The sequence below is a fragment of the Rhinopithecus bieti genome, unplaced genomic scaffold, assembly GCF_001698545.2.
Source record: "Rhinopithecus bieti isolate Rb0 unplaced genomic scaffold, ASM169854v2 scaffold_27010, whole genome shotgun sequence".
Taxonomy (NCBI): Eukaryota; Metazoa; Chordata; class Mammalia; order Primates; family Cercopithecidae; genus Rhinopithecus; species Rhinopithecus bieti.
The window spans coordinates 3,528,271-3,548,660 of NW_016812757.1; positions in this window are offsets into that span (position 1 = coordinate 3,528,271).

The window sequence follows — 20,390 nt, forward strand, 5'->3', positions numbered from 1 at the left end:
CCCTGCAGCAAACTTTTGCCTGGGCATCCAGACGTTTCCACACATCTTCTGAAATCTAGGCAGAGATTCCCAAACCTCAATTCTTGACTTCTGTGTACTGGCAGGCTCGATGCCACATGGGAGATGCCAAGGCTTGGGGCTTCCACCCTCTGAAGCCACAGCCCAAGCTGTACGTTGGCCCCTTTCAGCCATGGCTGGAGTGGCTGGGACACAGGGTACCAAGTCTGTAGGCTGCACACAGCACAAGAAGCCTGACCCATGAAACCACTTTCTCCTCCTGGGCCTCCAGGCCTGTGATGGGAGGGGCTGCCATGACGGTCTCTGACATGGCCTGGAGATATTTACCCCATGGTCTTGGAGATTAACATTAGGTTCCTTGCTACTTATGCAGATTTCTGCAGCCAACTTGAACTTCTCCCCAGAAAACTGGTTTCTCTTTTCTATTGCATAGTCATACTGCAAATTTCCAAACTTTTATGGTCTGCTTCCCTTATAAAACCAAATGCCTTTAACAGCACCCAAGTCACCTCTTGCTGCTTAGAAATTTCTTCTGCCAGATATCCCAAATCATCTTTCTCAAGTTCAAAGTTCCACAAATCTCTAGGGCAGGAGCAAAATGCTACTAGTCTCTTTGCTAAAAGATAACAAGAGTCATCTTTACTCCAGTTCCCAACAAGTTCCTCATCTCCATCTGAGACCACCTCAGCCTAGATCTTATTGTCCATATAATTATCAGCATTTTGGGCAAAGCCATTCAACAAGTTTCTAGGAAGTTGCAAACTTTCCCACGTTTTCCTGCCTTCTTCTAAGTCCTCCAAACTGTTCCAGCCTCTGCCTGTTACCTAGTTCCAAAGTGGTTTCCACATTTTTGGGTATCTTCTCAGCAACACCTCACTGTACTGGTACCAATTTACTGTATTCGTCCATTTTTACTCTGCTGGTAAAGACATACCCGAAACTGGGAAGAAAAAGAGGTTTAATTGAACTTACAGTTCCACATGGTTGGGGAGGCCTCAGAATCATGGTGGGATGTGAAGGGCACTTCCTATGTGGTGGGGGCAAGAGAAAATGAAGAAGAAGCAAAAGCAGAAACCCCTGATAAACCTATCAGGTCTTGTGAGACTTAATTCACTATCATGAGAATAGCACAGGAAAGACCAGCCCCCATGATTCAATTACCTCCCCATGGGTCCCTCCCACATCGTGTGCAAATTCTGGAAGATATAATTCAATTTAAGATTTGGGTGGGGACACAGCCAAACTATATCAGAATCATACTTGTGGAGAAACACAGAGGACTTGGGTGTGCTTATCAGTGGCCTCCATGCTAAGAACAGATGCAAATATCAGCCATAGCTCTTATTAAAGACTTTATGGTTGTATTCCTCAATGGAGAGGGGAAAAGAGAAGAAATTCTAGAGAAAAACTAGAAAGTAATACTCAGTTAGTGTAGAGTCAATTACTTAAGTATGTACTAGTATCAAGCATTGCTATAGACTTTCAAGGAAAACTGAGAAACATAGGAGTCAAGTCAACTTTCTTTTACCGTTAATGCCCTTGAAATAATACAATCTTGCCAAGGGCATTTACTCAGGAGTAGATTAATATTCACATGCTTGGAAGATAAATTGGTACTGACATGCTCCTGTTATTTTTTTTCTGAATGGCCACAAAAAGCTGCCAATTTCATAGGAGTAAGAAGTTTTTCTTAGGCATGATAGATCTTAAAATCATTGGAAAATGAAACCATTTCTGCTAATCAGTCCTTTTCCTTTTTCTGCACTTTGTTTAAAGAACGAAACTGAGTGTGCGTCGCACAAGCATGGGTTTCTTTCCCTCTTCACACAGCAGTGCACTTCATGGCTTGGTGATGCTCATTTCAGCTTCGTAAAGGTTACATTTCAGAATGAAGTTTTACAATCACTTTTACAGTGATCTTTGAAAACCAATGAGATGTGTGACATCTGAAAGTAAGGCAGCTGAAGGACTGAAGGATGTGCCATCCCAAATTATGCCAGACTAGCATATGATTACATGAAATATGATTATTGTCAGTTGAAAACATTGGAGAAATTGTATTTTCAGAAAGGGCTAGCAGACCTGTATCTTTCTGCATTCAGTAAGCCATAAAGATTACTCTGGGAGGAGCACCATCCCTATAGCAGGGTGAGAAAATCACCCTCATCACCAGAGACTTGAAATTGGGGGGGCTGCAACAAACCCGAATAAATCCACTTCCTGATGTAACCCTTATCTGCTGCTAGTTTTACACACATCCATATATCTCCCCATGACTCACCTAGAAATTTCCTGCCCCTACCCAGATCCCCTTTGTTTTATCATTTCTTCTCAAATTCATTGTTCTTTGACTAAAAAGTATAAAAGCATCTTGCTTTGGCCACTTCCTCAAACTTCACTCTGTTGTGAAGATCCCCAGGTAAATAAAAAGCTAATAAAATTGGTATACTTTTCTCTTGTTTGTTAATCTGCCTGGTGTTAAATTTGGCTTCTAGATCCAGCCAAAGAGTTTGTATAAGAGCTAACGGGAGGTTTGCAGTGATCACTGACTCCCCTTTACAGCAAAGAGCTAAACTAACAATCTTAAAGGTAGTTATTTTTTTGAGACAAGGTCGCTGTCTCTGTCACCCAAGCTAAGTACAGTGAGGTCATCTTGGCTCATTGCAGTCTTGACCTCCCAGGCTCAAGTGAACCTTCAGCCTCAACCTCCTCAGTAGCTGGGAATACCAGCACATGCCACGAAGCCCAGCTAATTTTTGCATTTTTTTGTAGACATGGGGTTTTGCCATGTTGCCCAGGCTGGTCTTCAACTCCTAGACTCAAGCAATCAACCTGTCTCAGCCTCCCAAAGTGCTGAGACCACAGGTGTGAGACACTGTGTTAGTCCATTTTCACACTGTTGATAAAGACATACCCGAGACTGGGGATGAAAAGAAGTTTAATTGGACTTACAGTTCCACATGGCTGGGAAGGTCTCAAAATCATGGCAGGAGGCAAAAGTCACTTCTTACACGGTGGGGGCAAGAGGAAATAAGGAAGAAGCTAAAGCAGAAACCCCTGATAAACCCATCAGATCTTCTGAGACTTATTCACTATCATGAGAATAGCACAGGGAAGACTGGCCCTCGTGATTCAATTACCTCCCACTGGGTCCCTCCCACAATGTGGGAATTCTGGGAGATAAAATTCAAGATGAGATTTGGGTGGGGACACAATCAAACCATAACATTCCACTCTGCTCCCCACAAGACGTATGTCCTCACATTTCAAAACTAATCATGCCTTCCCAACAGTCCCCAAAATTCTTAACTCATTTCAGCATTAACTCAAAAGTCCACAGTCCAAAGTCTCATCTGAGACAAGGCAAGTCCCTTCCACCTATGAGCCTGTAAAATCAAAAGCAAGTTAGTTATTTCCTAGATACAGTGGGAGTACAGATGTTAGGTAAAAATTTGACCATTCCAAATGGGAGAAATTGTCCAAAACAAAGGGATTATAGGGCCCATGCAAGTCTAAAATCCAGTGGGGCAGTCAAACCTTAAAACTCCAAAATGATCTGCCTTGACTCCATGTCTCACATCCAGGTCACAATGATGCAGGAGGTGGGTTCCCATGGTCTTGGACAGCTCTGGCCTTGTGGATTTGCAGGGTACAGGCTCCCTCCTGGCTGCTTTCATGGGCTGACGTTGAGTGTCTGCAGTTTTTGCAGGAGCACAGTGCAAGCTGTTAGTGGATCTACCATTCTGGGGTCTGGAGGATGGTGATCCTCTTTTCACATCTCCACTAGGCAGTGCCCCAGTAGGGACTCTATGTGGGGATTCCGACTCCACGTTTCCCTTCTGCACTGCCCTAGCATTGGTTCACTATGAGAGCCTCTCCCCTGCAGCAAACTTCTGCCTCCAGGCGTTTCCATACATCTTCTGAAATCTAGGCAGAGGTTCCCAAACCTCAATTCTTTACTTCTGTGAACCTGCAGGTTCAACAGCGGATGGAAGCTGCCAAGGCTTGGAGCTAGTGCCATCTAAAGCCCTGGCCTGACCTCTACATTGGCCCCTTTCAGCCATGGTTGGAGCAGCTGGAATGTAGGACACCAAGTCCCTAGGCTGCACACAGCTCAGAGTCCCTGGGCCTGGCTCACAAAACCACCGTTTCCTCCTGGGCTCTAGTCCTGCGTTGGGAGGGGCTGTCATGAAGACGTCTGACATGCTCTGGAGACATTTACCCCGTGGTCTTAGGGATTAACATTTGGCTCCTTGTAATTTATATAATTTCTGCAGCCACTTGGATTTCTTCTCAGTAAATGGAATTTTCTACCACATTCTCATGCTGCAAATTTTCCAGACTTTTATGCTCTGCTTCCCTTATAAGGCTGAATGCCTTTAACAGTACCCAAGTAGCATTTTGAATGCTTTGCTGCTTAGAAATTTCTTCTGCCAGATACCCTAAATCATCTCTCTTAAGTTCAAAGTTCCACAGATCTCTAGGACAGGAGCAAAATGCCACCAGTCTCTTTGCTAAAATATAACAAGAGTCACTTTTACTCCAGTTCCCAATAAGTTCCTCATCTCTATTTGAGACCACCTCAGCCTGGATCTTATTGTCCATATCATTATCAGCATTTTGGGCAAAGCCATTCAACAAGTCTCTAGGAGGTTGCAAACTTTCCTATTTTCCTGTCCTCTTCTGAGCCCTACACACTGTTCCAATCTCTGCCTGTTAACCAGTTCGAAAGTCACTTCCACATTTTTGGGTATCTTTTCATCAATGCCCCTACTCTACTCGTACAAAGTTTCTGTATTAGTCTGCTTTTACGCTGTTGATAAAGACATACCCGAGACTAGGAAGAAAAAGAGATTTAATTGGAATTACAGTTCCACATGGCTGGGGAGGCCTCAGAATCATGGTGGGAGGCTGAAGGCACTTCTTACATGGTGGTGGCAAGAGAAAGCAAGGAAGAAGCTAAAGCAAAAACCTCTCATAAACCCATCAAATCTTGTAAGACTTAATTCGCTATCATGAGAAAAGCATGGGAAAGAGCAGTTCCCATGATTCAATTACTTCCCCCCGGATGCCTCCCACAACACTTGGGAATTCTGGGAGATACAATTCAAGTTGAGATTTTGGTGGGGACATAGCCAAACCCTATCAGCCACCTCTCCTAGCCCTTAAAGGCAATTTTTAAAAAGAAGAAAATTTTCAATTATGCTTTATCCTGTGAACCAAAGAAGTATGTTAATCTAAGAAGTATTAAAGAATTTGAACACTGTCCATATCACTTTTACCCCAAAACTGTATTTGCTATGAAAATAAACATTTCCCCAGTTTCACGAACACTTTAACGGGAAATACAACAGACAGAAAATTAGGGAGTGAGCCTCATAGACATTAAGCTTTTGCTCATATCTGTATTTTTTGTTTTGTTTTGATTTCAGGGAAACCGTTTTGAAAGGGCAAAAGCTTAAAAAGAAAAAAAAAATAAGAAAGAGAAAAATGTTTCCAGTAGTGCACATATCCAGAGATACATTGGCAAGAAACAATACTCTGAATAAGGTCTAGGGAGAGCTAGCGAAAGTGGCTCCATTTATGAACTGCGTAGAAGCTGAAACTGCATATTTTCAAACAGATTGTCTCCACAAACCAAGATAACAGCTTGAATCAGGAGAGGGCTGCACTGACTCAGGGTTAGAGGTGTGAAGTGCAGGGGGGAGCACTGGAAGGCGGCCACAGCACATGGACCATGGGATGGATGGATGCCTTTTCCAGATCTACACGGGAGAGGGTGACATGTGACATTCACCATGGCGACTTTTTGGAAACAGCTCATTTCATGGATTCTTAGCATTAAAAAAAGTTGGAATTATGTTTACTTTAAATAGGGCATGTGCTGATTTCTCTCTCATTTCACGAGGTATTGTATTCTCTTGATGCAGCAGGAAAGATACCCTGAAGGTCAGTGGTGAGAGACCCACATCGCCGTGGTTACCTCCAAGATGCCTTTCTTCTCTGCAAAAGCACAGGTCATCAAAAACTTAAAAACCTCATGCTGAGTCTAACCGAGGAGGAGAAATAAAATCTTGTTAATATTTTTGACAACACATTCTCCATCTCCAGCTGTCAATTGTGTGCTTTCAAATACACTTTGGAAATGGTGTTACGGTGCCCTGTGACTGACTCGGCATGGAGTTGAGCTCTTAACATTTGGGAGGAAATAATATTAAATCGATGAATGGATGCTTTGAATTGTCTGTACTTCCTTATTTACATCTTTTCATTGATATTAGGGTTTGATGATATGCTTTATTCGAAGTGAGATCTAAAGGCTCTTCAAAGACTTATAGGGATTAAGAGCTCTTCTGATCATTGGCTCAGCAGAGGTCCAAACATTGGTAATACTTTTTTTTTTTTTTTGAGACAGGGTCTCACTTTGTCACCCAGACTGGAATGCAGTGGCATGAACACAGCTCACTATAGGCTCAACCTATCTTCCCAGCTCAGCCTCCCAAGTAGCTTGGACTACTGGCATGTGCCACCATGTCCACCTAATTTTTGTATTTTTTGTAGGGTCAGGGGTCTCCCCATGTTTCCCAGGCTAGTCTTAAACTACTGAACTCAAGCTATCCTCCGGCCTCAGCTTCCCAAAGTGCTGGGAGCACAGGTGTGAGATGCTGTTCCTGGATGGTAATGATTGTATTACTTTCTCTCTGTATGGCAACACCCGCTTCTTCATACCCCTCTTGATGGTCTTTATACACTTTAAGTTTGGTATCTTAGCCATGCACAAACATGGCTTCTGTCTCCAACTCTCTTTAGTACTCTTTGATGAAAGAACGGTGGTGTGAATTGCATTTGTATCCTTTTTAGTGTGTCTAACACAGTGTTCATATAATGAACTCTCAATAATTATTTATAGATTGAATGAATAAATGAACAATATAAATGATGTCACCAGTGCTAGAAAGGTATAATCTGTTAACTTAGATATATCTCAACAAGTTATTAATTTTTATATTCACTGAGACAAATTAAGAAAAAGTAGTCGATATTTGCATGCTTGGAAGAGTTTAATTCTGGTGACTTTTCGAAACGGAAATTTTGTAAGTGCCAATAAATAGCATTTACATTATTTGTTGTGCTCTACAATTTCGTCATGATAATAAAATATTGTTTGGATATAAAAAAGATCTGACTAAACTAGCCTGGGTGGTGTCCAAACCATCTGTTTAGGTCCAAAAAACACTTGTAGGGAATAAATATGTCTATAATGAGCTTGTGACTTTTAGATTTGAAACCTTAAGTGCAGAACTCAATAACAGTCCTCAGATGGCAGCTCTCAGAGATATCTACCAAGGAAGAAAACAGACAAGTTACCATTGCTAGTCAGATGCCTTTGCCAAGAAAGCGGAAGCATGGAAATGTAGGTCACAGATGGAATTCCATTATTTCATGGCTATGGTGTCCTAAGCACAAATCTGAAAACCACACCTGGCTGAGTTCCGATCAGAAGGAGCACCCATGTCCCCCTCTGTGGGGCTTGGCCCGCTCTCAAGCATGGCCCTCTTCCCTCTCACAGATAGGCAGGAACGATTTTCTTAATCTTTACTTTGTCTAACATTATTTATATCTTCCACTGCAAGCCAGGCACTGTGCACATTGTTGGTGGTTCAGCAGCAAACCAGATAAACTTGAATCTTCCCTCCACAGAGATTTTTGCAGAATGAACACAGTTTTTGGAATCAAATGCAGATCTGAGTACAACTCTTTCTACCCAAGAGTAAAGCAGATACATAGGATCTCTGACACATCAATAAAATACTTATATCCAAAAAGGATCATGCAATGAGAACAGCAGAATTTACAAAATCTCTGCTAAAAGGATACTGCTAGGATGTAGGCAAGATAAGGAATATGCATGGTCAACAAGGAGAGAAAAATGTGACAGAGATCAGAGTCACATGGATGAAAAGACACAATTACTCAGTGAAACCAAATTTGCTTAGGCCCCCTCAAAAATGAAGAAGGCCCTTCACCTACTCAAAGATGAGGAGAAATATGTTCTCTGCTATGTTAAAATAAATGCAAGAAAAACTTTATCCATTTCCAAATGCTTACGTGTGTGTGTCTGTGTCTGTGTGTGAGATAAAAGTTAACCCCATTTCAAAACTTGCCAGCTACATACAGATGAACTGTATTTTAAATACTGTTGTAAAAATCACTGTTTAAATAAAAGCTTTTAAAAGAGAAAAATAAAGAATGCTATGGGACTACATTGAAAAACATGAGTTTTCTTATGGATTTCAAGTTCATTGCTCCCATCAAAATCCATGCCAGCGGAGGCATGAGAGCCAGCCACAGTGACCCAGAGTCACTCTTCTCATTAAGAAGAATCAGGGGAGTTGTTCCATTCAGGCTACAGATGACCACAGTTATCAAACTAATGCCAGACAATTTCCAAGCCAGCTGACATGCTCTTTGTTCACAGTAATTCAACTATTGACCGAGAGCCTACAATGGGCAAGTGAAGTGACCCCTGCAAGTCTGGGAAGGCTGGAGAGAACAGGATACCTGTGGCTTCTGCCTTCATGGAGCTTCAAGTCAAGAGGGGCAAAAAGGCTAAACAAACAATTCAGAGGCTTGTATGTTAGAAATATTTCACAAGGATAGAACACCTCATGTGGGAGAAAGGAGGGTGGAACAAATTGAGAGGAGGTGGTCAGGGTCCAACTTGTGAAGACACCATTTTGGCAGAGATGAAAGTTTGAGGGAGAGAAAGAGCTAGGCAGAAGTGGCGGTGGTGATGGTGATGATCATTTCCTGTAGGAGGAAATACAGGTACAGATTCTTCTGCAGTTTGGTGTGTTTGAGGTTATACAAAACACATTCTGTGTCAGAAGAATGAGAAAGAATCAACACGATACCCACAAATGGCTCGTTCACCACGTCCAATCTACCAAAGAAGAAAACAGGCAAGTCACCATGACTAGTTAGATGCCTTCGGCAAGAAAGTAGAAACATTAAAATGTAGGTCACAGATGGATTTCCATTATTTCATGTCAATCGTGTCCGAAGCACAAATCTGAAAACCACACCATCCTTGAGCCATAAAGGCTTTATGTCACTGCTTGGCAACAAGAGTCTTTCAGGCACTTAGGAATGGAAACCTTCCTAATTTACTTTCTGCCTTAGAAGCATCAAAATAGTAAGAACAAATAAACCCCAAAACTATAATCTTCTGAAATGAAATTAAATGAAAACATTATATACAAACATGTAAATGCAGCATAATTAAAATATTGCAAAGAAAAACTTTCATGTAGGTGAAAATTTTGGAAAGAAACAGTAAGCTTATAGTGGCATTACGGTATTATTGGAGAATGGAACTTTTTTTGTAAACATTTCTTAAATGGTATTGTCCCCTTATTTTCTTTTTATTTAATTATTATTATTTTTTTTCTGATTCTCAGAGGCATGGAGCTGAATTACTTGAAGTTCTTGATTTATGGCATCCTCAGTGGTCACACATGGCTCATCTTTATTTGTTTTGTTTATTTGAATAATTTAAAATATACCTAATCTTCCATTAGCCAAAGCAAAACATTAGAACCTAACAAATAACCTACATTTAATTATATGGCCCCATCCCATTCCCTTGCCTTCACCATTAGGTAATTATCTACTTGTATCTCAGGTTAATCTTTCTTTCCTTTTGTCCTTCTTTCCTTTCCTTCCTCCCTTCCTTCCTTTTGAGGTCAATCTATTGCATCTCTAAGTACTGCTACAATGAATTGTTTTAAAAATCATGGTTGTTTTTAACTTTATAAAAGGGTATTATGATGGATGTAATCCTTCGAAACTTATTTTCTGCACTGAATATTATTTTGCTTGGATTGATCCATAATGTCTTACTGTATTCCACTGTGTGAATACACCAGAGTTTATTCATGCTCTGCACTTTCTGTTCATGAGTTCTATCCGGGTTTTTGCTATTGTGAATAGAACTCAAATGAATATCCTTGCATGTGTATTCTGTAGCTCATATGGAAAAGTTTTTCTTGAGTATGTGTCTCAGACAACAATTGCAAAAACATAGGTTAACAAATGTTTAACTTTACACGAAAATACCAAACTGTTTTCCAAAATGGTTGCTCCAATTTATGGGCAATTTGAAGGGGATTCTGTGATTCCATAATCACTCCAATATTTGGTATTTTCAATTTTTTTTCCTAAATAAATAGGAATAGAAGGAGATTCTGTTTTCATATCTCTAGTTTTAATGATATTTGGCCTATTTATTTTCTCTTTTACGAAATGGCTGTTCATCTTTTTTGCCCATTTTCCTCAAAAGTCAAAAGTTATCTGTGCTTTCTTTATTAATTTTGAAGAGCTCCTTTTATATACTGTGCTTGCTACTAATCGTTGTTAGTTTTGTCTTTTGTAAATTCCTTCTGTCATTTGGTAATTTGTCATTTTACTATTTGTATTAGTCCATTCTTACATGGCTATATAGAACTACCTGAGACTGATAAAGAACTACCTGAGACTGGGTAATTTATAAAGAAAAGAGGTTTAATTGGCTCATGGTCCTGCAGGCACCACAGGAAGCATGGCTAGGAGGGCCTCAGGAAACGTGCAATCATGGCAGAAGGTGAAAGAGATGCAGGCACGTCCCACATGGCTGGAGCAGGAGGAAGAGAGAGAATGGGGAGGTGCTGCACACTTTTAAACAACAAGATCTTATGAGAACTCACTCACCATCACAAGAACAGCAAGGGCTAAATAAACCTGTTCATGATCCAATTACCTCCCAACAGGCCCCTCCTCTGACATTGGAGATTATAATTCGACATGAGATTTGGATGGGGGACAAAGTCAAACCATATCACTATTTTACTTTATGTTGAAGAACAAAGTTAAATTTAGTGTGATACACTGAATTAATCTTTTTTCAATAAGTAAGCCATTTTGCGTTGATTTAGATCAGTAGATCTAAATAATATCAATCTATATATTTTACTAGGAATTTTAAATTGTTTCTAAACATTTAAAACATTTCATTAAAATGGTGTTTAATTTGGAGCTATTTTTTTGCATTTTGTGAAGATGCAGATTCAATTTAATCTCTTTTTTCTTTTCATAAGGATAATCATTTTTTCAACTTCATATATTGAACATATACTTCTTTCCCAATCTCAGATACCAGTTCCATATAAACTTCCATAAATATGTGGGTTGTCTACTTGATCCATTGGTGAAATTGCCATCACCGTATGTGCATATAAATTTCCATATTAATTTTAAAATTTGCTCTTTGATATCTGAAAAAGGTAAACTTTGAAGAGCTTTAGATTGGGGTTACAGTGAATATATAGCTCAATGTGAGGAGAATTGACTTGAGCAGTATTGAGGCTTTAGAAAGGTGAATACAGTGCATCTTTCTATTCATTTAACATGTTCTTAATTTCTTCAGTAATGTTTTAGTTTTTGAAGTATGAAACTTGCATGAATTTAAAAAATGTATCCCTAACCATTTCATATTTTTATTCTATTATAAATGGTATTGCTTTTCTAAAATTCCATTTCCAATTATTTGTTGTTAATACCTGCAAATGACAATTGATTTCTGTATATTGTCTCCAGATTGTGTACTCTCACTAATTCACCTACTAGATCTAGCAGTAGATAAAATCTACCAGATTTTTGTAGATTTTCTGTAATCTGAAGAGTTAACTGATTAGTTCTAGTAACTTTCTTAGAAATTCCTCATAGGCTGTTTTGTTTTGTTTTATATAGATTATTACATCAATTACAAATAAAGATATTTTTACTTTTTCCTATCTAATATGCACACCTTAATTTCTTTTCTTATCTTAGTACACTGGCTAGAACTCCAAGTGCAATGTTGAATAAACGTAATGGGAATAAAGTTGTTGCTATTTTATCAATTTTAGTGAAAACATGTTCAGTCTTTCATCATTAAGAATGATTCTAGCTGCAGTTTGTCATTGTCATTTGTAGAAATTTTTGTGAGGTCAGGAGAGTGCCCTTCTATTCCTAGTTTTCTGAGAGTTTGTATAATAAATGGATGTTGGAATTTGTTAAATATATATTATTTTACATCTCTGTAGATTGTTCGAGTAAGTAGTTAGGCAGACATGAGCAGGGCAGGAGAGCATCCCTATCCAGGAGTGTCAGGCAACCATCAAGTGATGGTCAGGTGATTGCTAAATTATCTCTCTACAATGATAATTAGTTACAGCCAATGCCAGGGAAAGACAGTCTCCCAATATCTCTCTAAAATGATAATTAGTTACAGCCAATGCCAGGGAAAGACAGTCTCCCAATAGAGAGAAAATACCTGAAGCTGGTGATTAGTAGCTTCCAGAGAAGCTCTCAGGAGTTGAGTGAGTGGGTTCAAGCATGCACACTAAGTGACAAAATGGTGAAGTTTAATTAGTATACAATATTCGTCTAAGAACGCTCAACTGGTAAGGGAAAAAAGCCTCAAGCGAGTATACACACAACTTCAGTAAACACACTGCATGTGCAGCCCCTCCCAAGGGCTGACAGGCCACTGAGCATACGGACAGCCTACCTCAAGTTAAAAAGGGAGTAGAAAAACAAACCCCAGAACCAAGCCAGTGTATAAAACCCCAAGTCCAGTGCTGAATGAGACACTTGAATCTTTCAAGTCACCCACTTCACCCTCTTCCAAGTGTACTTTGCTTCCTTTCATTCCTTCTCTAAAACTTTTTAATAAACTCTGTCTCCTGCTCTGAAACTTGCAATCTCTCTCTCTGCCTTAAACCTACTTCTGCCCCTTAGCTGAATTCTGTTCTATGAGGAAACAAAGACTGAATTTGCCACAGACCCATATGCATTCACTGCTGATAACTAGATGACAGTGTAATTTTTTTTTCTCTTTATTCTGTTAATATGGTGAAGTGCATTCATTGGTTTTCCAATGTAAAGCCAACCTTGCATTTTTGGGATAATTCTCACGTGGCCATGATATATTTGTATATTGCTCATCTTTATTTGCTAATATTTTGTTGAGGTTATTGTATCTATGCACATGAAAGTGGTTCATCTATAGATTTGGCTTTGTAATGCCATTTTTGTAGTCACCTACAGAAACAGTCGAATTCCTCAGCCAAAGCATCACTGGATGTCAAGACTGGTGATGCTACACACACACCGAAACATTACGGAAAGGCTTATTATGTACACGATAGGCTTATCTGAGGTGAGCAGGGAAGACCTTTAATACAGATCTGGTGCCAAAGGATAAAAAGCCCAGGTTTTCTTTTCAGTTTGTCAAAATGTGGGGCACAAAGAGAAAGTCAAGAGGGGGGATTTAAAAGCCGTCACAAACATCAAAAACTCAAGTAAGACTCATTACAGTCTTTGCCTGGCTTTGGTATTAAAATAATCTGACCTCATAAAATGAGACAAGTATCCTATACTCTAATTACTGCAAAAGGCTGTGTGAAATTTGTACTATTTCTTTAAACATACTACCAAATTCACCAGTGAAGCCATCTGGGCATAGAGATTGGGCAGGTTTAATTGAAATTTTAATGTGAGAGAAATAGGGTTTTTCAGATTTTCTCTGTCTTACTTTTTTCCAGTTTTGATAATTTGAATCTTTCAAGAAATGTGTCCATTTCATCCATTTGTCAAATTTATTGGCAGAAAGTATACGTAATATGATTTTTTTAATAGCTGTACAATTTACAGCATTATTTCAACTTCATCTTATTACAAATATTTTGGGTACTCTATTTTCTTTGTCAGTCTAGTTAAAGGTTTATAAATTTTACTCTTACAGTTTTTCAAAAAACAACTTTAGATTTTATTAATTTTAAACAATTATTAATTTGCTGTTTCACTGATCTTCTTTCTTTTTGTTATACTGTTTCTACCTTTTGGGGGTTTAAATTGTTCTTCTTTCTCTGGGTTCTTAAGTGACAACATGAAGCTTCATCTTAGGGTTAGTTCTATTAATTATTTTCCCCTTAATATAAGCCTAATTTTCTGCTTTTGACATGTAACTTTTCTTTTTATTGCACACCGTGTAGATCTGTCTCCTGCTCTGAAACGTGCAGTCTCTCTCTCTGCCTTAAACCTACTTCTGCCCCTTAGCTGAATTCTTTTCTCTAAGGAGACAAAGATTGAATTTGCCACAGACCCATATGCATTCACTGCTGATAACTAGATGACAGTGTAATTTTTTGGTGAAGTGAATTTGATACATAGTCAAAAATCTAGATTGTGTTGTGTTTCTTCAAGGAAGTTGAAAATTGGTTTTGCTTTTAATCTTGCAACTAAATTTTGTTCTATTCATACTAAATGTTGTTTTATCCTTTTGGGGATAGCTTATTTTGGTTATGCTCTGTATTTGAGGATATGGTTCTTCCTTCAGAATATGGTATAGACCTTCATCTTAAGAAATGACTTTATTAAGGTCTCCACTGAATGCCTGAGGTTCCCAGCAAAGTCTCTCTGCTCAGGCCGGGTTGGAGCTCCAAGTCTTCCATTACTTCACAACATACAGCTGTAAATTAGCTGTAAGCAATAGAGTAACCAATTTCTTTCCGGCCTTGTTATACTTTGTCGACACCTGATCAGGACCTGAAGTGAACCCCCATGCAGAATTCTGCCCCACTGCCAACACCATATGGCGCTCACTCTTCTTTGATACCTAAGTCCACAAGTTCCAGCCACATCAACACCCTGGAACTCTGGTCTTTATCCCTTCAGCTCAATGACATCACTGCTCACTGTGGGCTCCACCTGTCTGCAACTTGGTAGGGAAAGCTACCTACGGAAGGCCCTAGTCAGGAAGCCAGAAAAAATACAGAGTTCACCATTCTGATCCTTCTATTGTGTAATGCTTGGGAATAATATTACATAGTTTGTTTCATATAGTTTTTCCAATGTTATGACTGTTTACAAAGAATAAATCCAGTGCCAGTTAAAACATCTTTGACGACCCTGCTTCTCCAAGCCCTTCACCCTTCTTTATAAAATATATAATATGTTAATGAGTGCCGTGGAAAGACTTTTAAGATTTTTCTGGGATTGTGTCGAACCTATCAACCAATTTGGAGATAATGACATCTTCACAATATTAAGTTGGGCATATCTCTCCATTTATTTAAATTTCCATTAATAGTTCTTTGTTTTGTACATAATTTCTAAACATTATAATGTGCTTCCATTGCTACTATAACATACATATTATTTAATAGACCCTTACACAATTTAAAGATTAATAGAAAGATCAAATCAAATGTCCCCAAATAGTTACCTAATTATGTTTAATATTTTTAGTGACAGAGCTCACTATAGCTAATTTTATTGTCAAACAATAAATCTTGCTATGAAGTTTTTCCTTATCATGAGCCAAAATTTTCCTTCCTGAAGCTCTGTGTCCTAATTTTACTCTGACTTTAAACAAATACATCTAATTGCTAATATTATTACTCAGCTTATATCATTTGCAAATTACTTTTACAATTTTAAACTATTGTATAATTAGTCTTCACTAAAAAGTGGACATAAAGTAGAATTGGTACTATTTGTCCAATTTATGGGTAGAGAACATGGAAATCACAGAGTTAAAACATATTTCAGTTCTCACAGTTGGTTAGCTAGAACTTTGGCTCTCAATTCACTATTATTTCCATCAATGTCAAGTTTAGTTTATTTGAATCTATTCTACGGAGCAAGGTGCAAGGTCACAAGAAGGTAAGAAGCTGACATTAAACTTTCTAAACTTTTCTAAAACATATTTCTAACTTACAAGTTGTAAGCATCTTTAAACTCCTTGGATATAATCAGACTTGAACTGATGGTCTTGTAAAGGGAGCACTTCCTGTCTTGTATTCATTGGTGATCTACTTACTCAACCAGCAGAAAAGACTTAACAAGATTCTCTAAACATTATCTGTCTCAGTAAATCCTAGGTGACTTTAGATGCAATCAGTAATTGGAGGCACATTTAAGTTATTGGACTTATTCTTAAAAAGAATTTTGAATGTGTGAGAGTAGATTGAAAATAAACTGAAGGAGGAAAGAGCATTAGCATTCATGAGCGGCCAAGAGTTTTGTGTGCTTTCTACTCATTGATCTAGCCAGCCCTGTGCAGTTGTTGGTATTATCTTTATTTTACAGATGAGGATTATGTGCTCAAGATCAAATTCTTTGACCTAGATATTCTGATGCCATTTGGATTATTTTTTTCTCAAATTTGCATGCCACAATGCACCAGAGAGATTTTTGAAAAGATATTTAATAAATGACAAAAATACTGGAAACTTTCACCAAATTCCGCTCTTTTAGCAATGGCAAATAAACTCAGCAATTAGCTGATTGAACAAAAAGAAGAAAATGTAGAAGGGGCTAAAATGGATTTATTCATAATGTATCAGGGACTTTGCTAAAAGTTGTACACATATTTATCACTGAAACACTACATGAACTTATAAAGCAGTTACTGATTTTATCTTCATTTTATAAATAAGAAAAACTGTGTTTTAGACAGTGTAATGGTTAATACTCAGTGTCAACTTGATTGGATAGAAGGACGCAAAGTATTCTTCCTGGGTGTGTCTGGGAGGGTGCTGCCAAAGGAGATTAACGTTTGAGTCAGTGGACTAGGAGAGGCAGACCCTCCCTTAATCTGGGTGGGCACCATCTAATCAGCTGCCAGTGCGGCTAGGATAAAGCAGGCAGAGGAATGTGGAAGGACAAGACTGGCTGAGTCTTCTGGCCTCCATCTTTCTCCTATGCTGGATGCTTCCTGCCCTCAAACGTCGGACTTCAAGTTTTTCAGCTTTTGCACTCTTGGACTTACACCAGTAGTTTGCCTTGGGCCTTCAGTCACAGACTGAAGACTGCGCTGTCAGCTTCCCTACTTCTGAGGTTTGAGACTCAGACTGGCTTCCTTGCTCGTCAGCTTGCAGATGGCCTATTGTAGGACTTCACCTTGTGATCGTGTGAATCAATACTTCTTAATAAGCTCCCTTTCATATATAAATCTGTCCTATTAGTCCTGTCTCTCTACATAATCCTAATACAGAGAATAAGTAATTTTCTTCCAATTTTACTCAGCCAGCAGAAACAAGGGTGGCTAGGAGACACCATCCTAAAACCAGCTCATTCTTAAGCCTTTGCTTTTGAAACAGGAGAAGTTCCCTTGTCCCTCTCACAGGGCATGCAATGGAGGTGTGATTTGCTTCTTGAATTCCCTTCTGCTGAAACCTCTCCGGGAACATATAGATGGGCAGGCTGTAGGGCTCCAACCCTACAGCAGTGTCTAGGGTTGAATGTTTACAGCTGAAGCCCCAGTGGGCATGTGTTATAGGGTGCTCCTTTAGTTTAGCCATGTATAGGTGGCTTGTGTAAACCAGCTCAATTAGACCCTCTACCTTGTCACAAGGACAGAAGGCTGTCTGCGTCCCTGGTTTTTGCCTTGGTGTACCAGAAGAATTGGATCCCATGTGGGCTTCGAGAATGAATGCAAAGTTTTATTGAGTGGAAGTAGTTCTCAGCAGATGGCAGAGCCAGAAGGGAGATGCTTTTCCCCCTGGAGGTGGGTCACGTGGTGGCCCCAGCTTTCCTCCGACTGCCTTGGGCAAACTCTGCCTCGTCCTGCTGGTCAGTGACCTGATGGTGTGCTGGCATCTGCCGGTGTGTTCTTCCGCCAGTGTACTCCCCTTGACATCCTCTCAACATCCAGCCACTTGTGTCTTCTTCCACTGATCTGCTCCTCTCAATGTCTAGCTACCTGTGTGTCAGCCTGCTAGGGTCTCAGGTTCTTACAGGCATAGGATAGGGGCGTGATTGGCCAGGGTGATCTTGGAAAATGCAACATTTGGGTGCAAAAGCGGAAGTGTCTGTCCTCACCTAGGTCTGTGGGGGTGCAGCCCTAGCCAGGAACCCCCTTTTCTCTACCCAGCACTTCCCTGTCCCCGCTTCTGTATGACTGAAAGGGACCACACTCTTCCCTTCCCAGCACTCTCATATCAGTTTCACTTAGGTACAAAGATAGTAAAATACTGGGCCAGGAATAAACATGGATTAAAGTAGAATAGGGTTAAGTTTTTTTGTCTTTTGTTTTTAAGAGTCTTTTCTTCCACAGTATGTGTAAGACACCTCTGAAACATCCTAGTAAAGATAAAAATTATTTTACTAAACCTCTGCAACAAGTCTCTGAGATAGAAACATTTATAACTCTAATTTATTGAATGTTTAGTGAGGCCTAGAGAAAATAATTACAACTTTCCCAAGAACACTCTATTAGTCCATTTCCACACTGCTATAAAGGACTGCCTGAGACTGGGTAATTTATAAAAGAAAGAGGTATAATTGACTTAAAGTTCAGCATGGCTGAGGAGGCCTCAGGAAACTTACATTCATGGCAGAAGGCAAAGGGAGAGCAAGGAACCTTCTACAAAAAGCAGCAGGAGGGAGAATGAATGCAGAAGGAACTACCAAATACTTATAAAATGATCAGATCTTGTGAGAACTCACTCATTATGATGAGAACAGCATGAGGAAAACCACCCCTATGATCCAATTACCTCCACCTAATCTCTCCCTTGACAGTTGGGGATTACAGGGATTATAATTCAAGATGAGATTTGAGTGGGGACGTGAAGCCTAACCATATTAAACACAAAATTAGGAAATGTATACCTGAGGGCCTAGCCTGGGTCTGAGGCCCCCAAAGTGGCCAAGTCCTCCCCTCTGTCCTGTCCATCCTCTCCTAATGGCCAGGCTATGATGCAAACATACACAGGTTTCAGTGAGGAAAAACATGCTGAGTTCCATGGTGATTGCTGGACCCAAAGCTCTTTGCGTAGGAAATGCATAGTTGGGAGATTCATAGTCCCTCCTGCAGACTAATCATCTCACAGATAAAATGCACAGGTGCATTGCTGCTGGCTCATGTCTGCATTGATTTCCCAGAGGGGCTCATGCTCAAAAGTTGAGTAGAAAACAAGGACTTTAAGATAACTTAAAATTTAGAGTACCCAAAGAAGCATTTCTGAAGCACATTAAGCTAAACAGCTCATTAGTTAGGACTCTGTCCTCTCAAAACACTGCAGAGATCCACACAGTGTTACCTTGGACAGCAGCTGCTTCCTGGAATCTTTATACTCTCACCACAACTCCTAAGCAGGAGGAAGAGACTTTTGGAATATTAGGGTAGAAAATGCAAGTGGAGATAATTAGTCAAATATTGTCCTGTGATGTGGTTTGGCTGTGTCCCTACCCAAATCTCATCTTGAATTGTAGCTCCTGTAATTCCCACATGTTAAGGCAGGGACCCAGTGGGAGGTAATTGAATCATGGGGGTAGGTCTTTCCTAGGCTGTTCTCATGATAGTAAATAAGTCTCACGAGATCTGATGGTTTTATAAAGGGCAGTTCCCCTGCACACGCTCTCTTGCCTGCCACCATGTAAGATGTGCCTTTGCTCTTCCTTTGCCTTCTGCCGTGATTGTGAGGCCTCCCCAGCCAGGTGAAACTGTGAGTCCAATAAACCTCTTCCTTTATACATTACTCAATCTTGGGTATGTCTTTATTAGCAGCATGAGAGCAGATTAATAATCCCATTTTTAAAATTTCATTATAAAAATAAGCTAACTGACTGTTTAAGACCTGAGAATTACAAGGCTGAGTCAGTTTGGCCACACAGCCAGTTAGTGCAGGGCCAAGAACACAGAGGTCCCTTGAACCCCTGCCCAGCTCTTTTTTGCCATCAGAATGCTTCCTTGTCATTTTACTGATGGACTTACCATTCCCCACATTAAACACTAGATTTCTCTTTTTTTGTGCAAAGTGTTCTCCGTTTGTCAGCTACATGCTAGTAAGTACCATGTTCCCTGTGTTTTTCCTCACCACCAGGGAGGGCCCCAGGAAGTTGTCCACCTTGAGCCCACATAACCTTGTGAGTAACTTAGACACACTCCACGTCAAGCTGCCTCAAGGGCACTTGGAGAGCTCTGGGAAGGCTGCGATGTGCACACCACGGGGAAGCTCTCAGAGGATATTGGCAGCAATTCAGTTGCCAACCAGCTGCAAAAAGCTTTAAAGGACAGTGTTGCATAAAAAATGAAAAATGTTGATTGAGGACATATTGCCCTTGATTGAATGCTGAAGGAAACCTGCTGGCAGAAAAATAGATGAGAAAGGGAGAGGGGAATGGGGGGCAGGGAAAAATAGGTCTGCCCACTTTAGCAGCTGTGGAGAAAGCTGTTTGTCCACCCACAGTGAGCATCACATGGAGTGAGATGTCGTGCTGTCTACCAGAAATCCAGGCCCCCAAACTGCTAGGGATCTTACCATAGTTTGCCTTGGAACTTT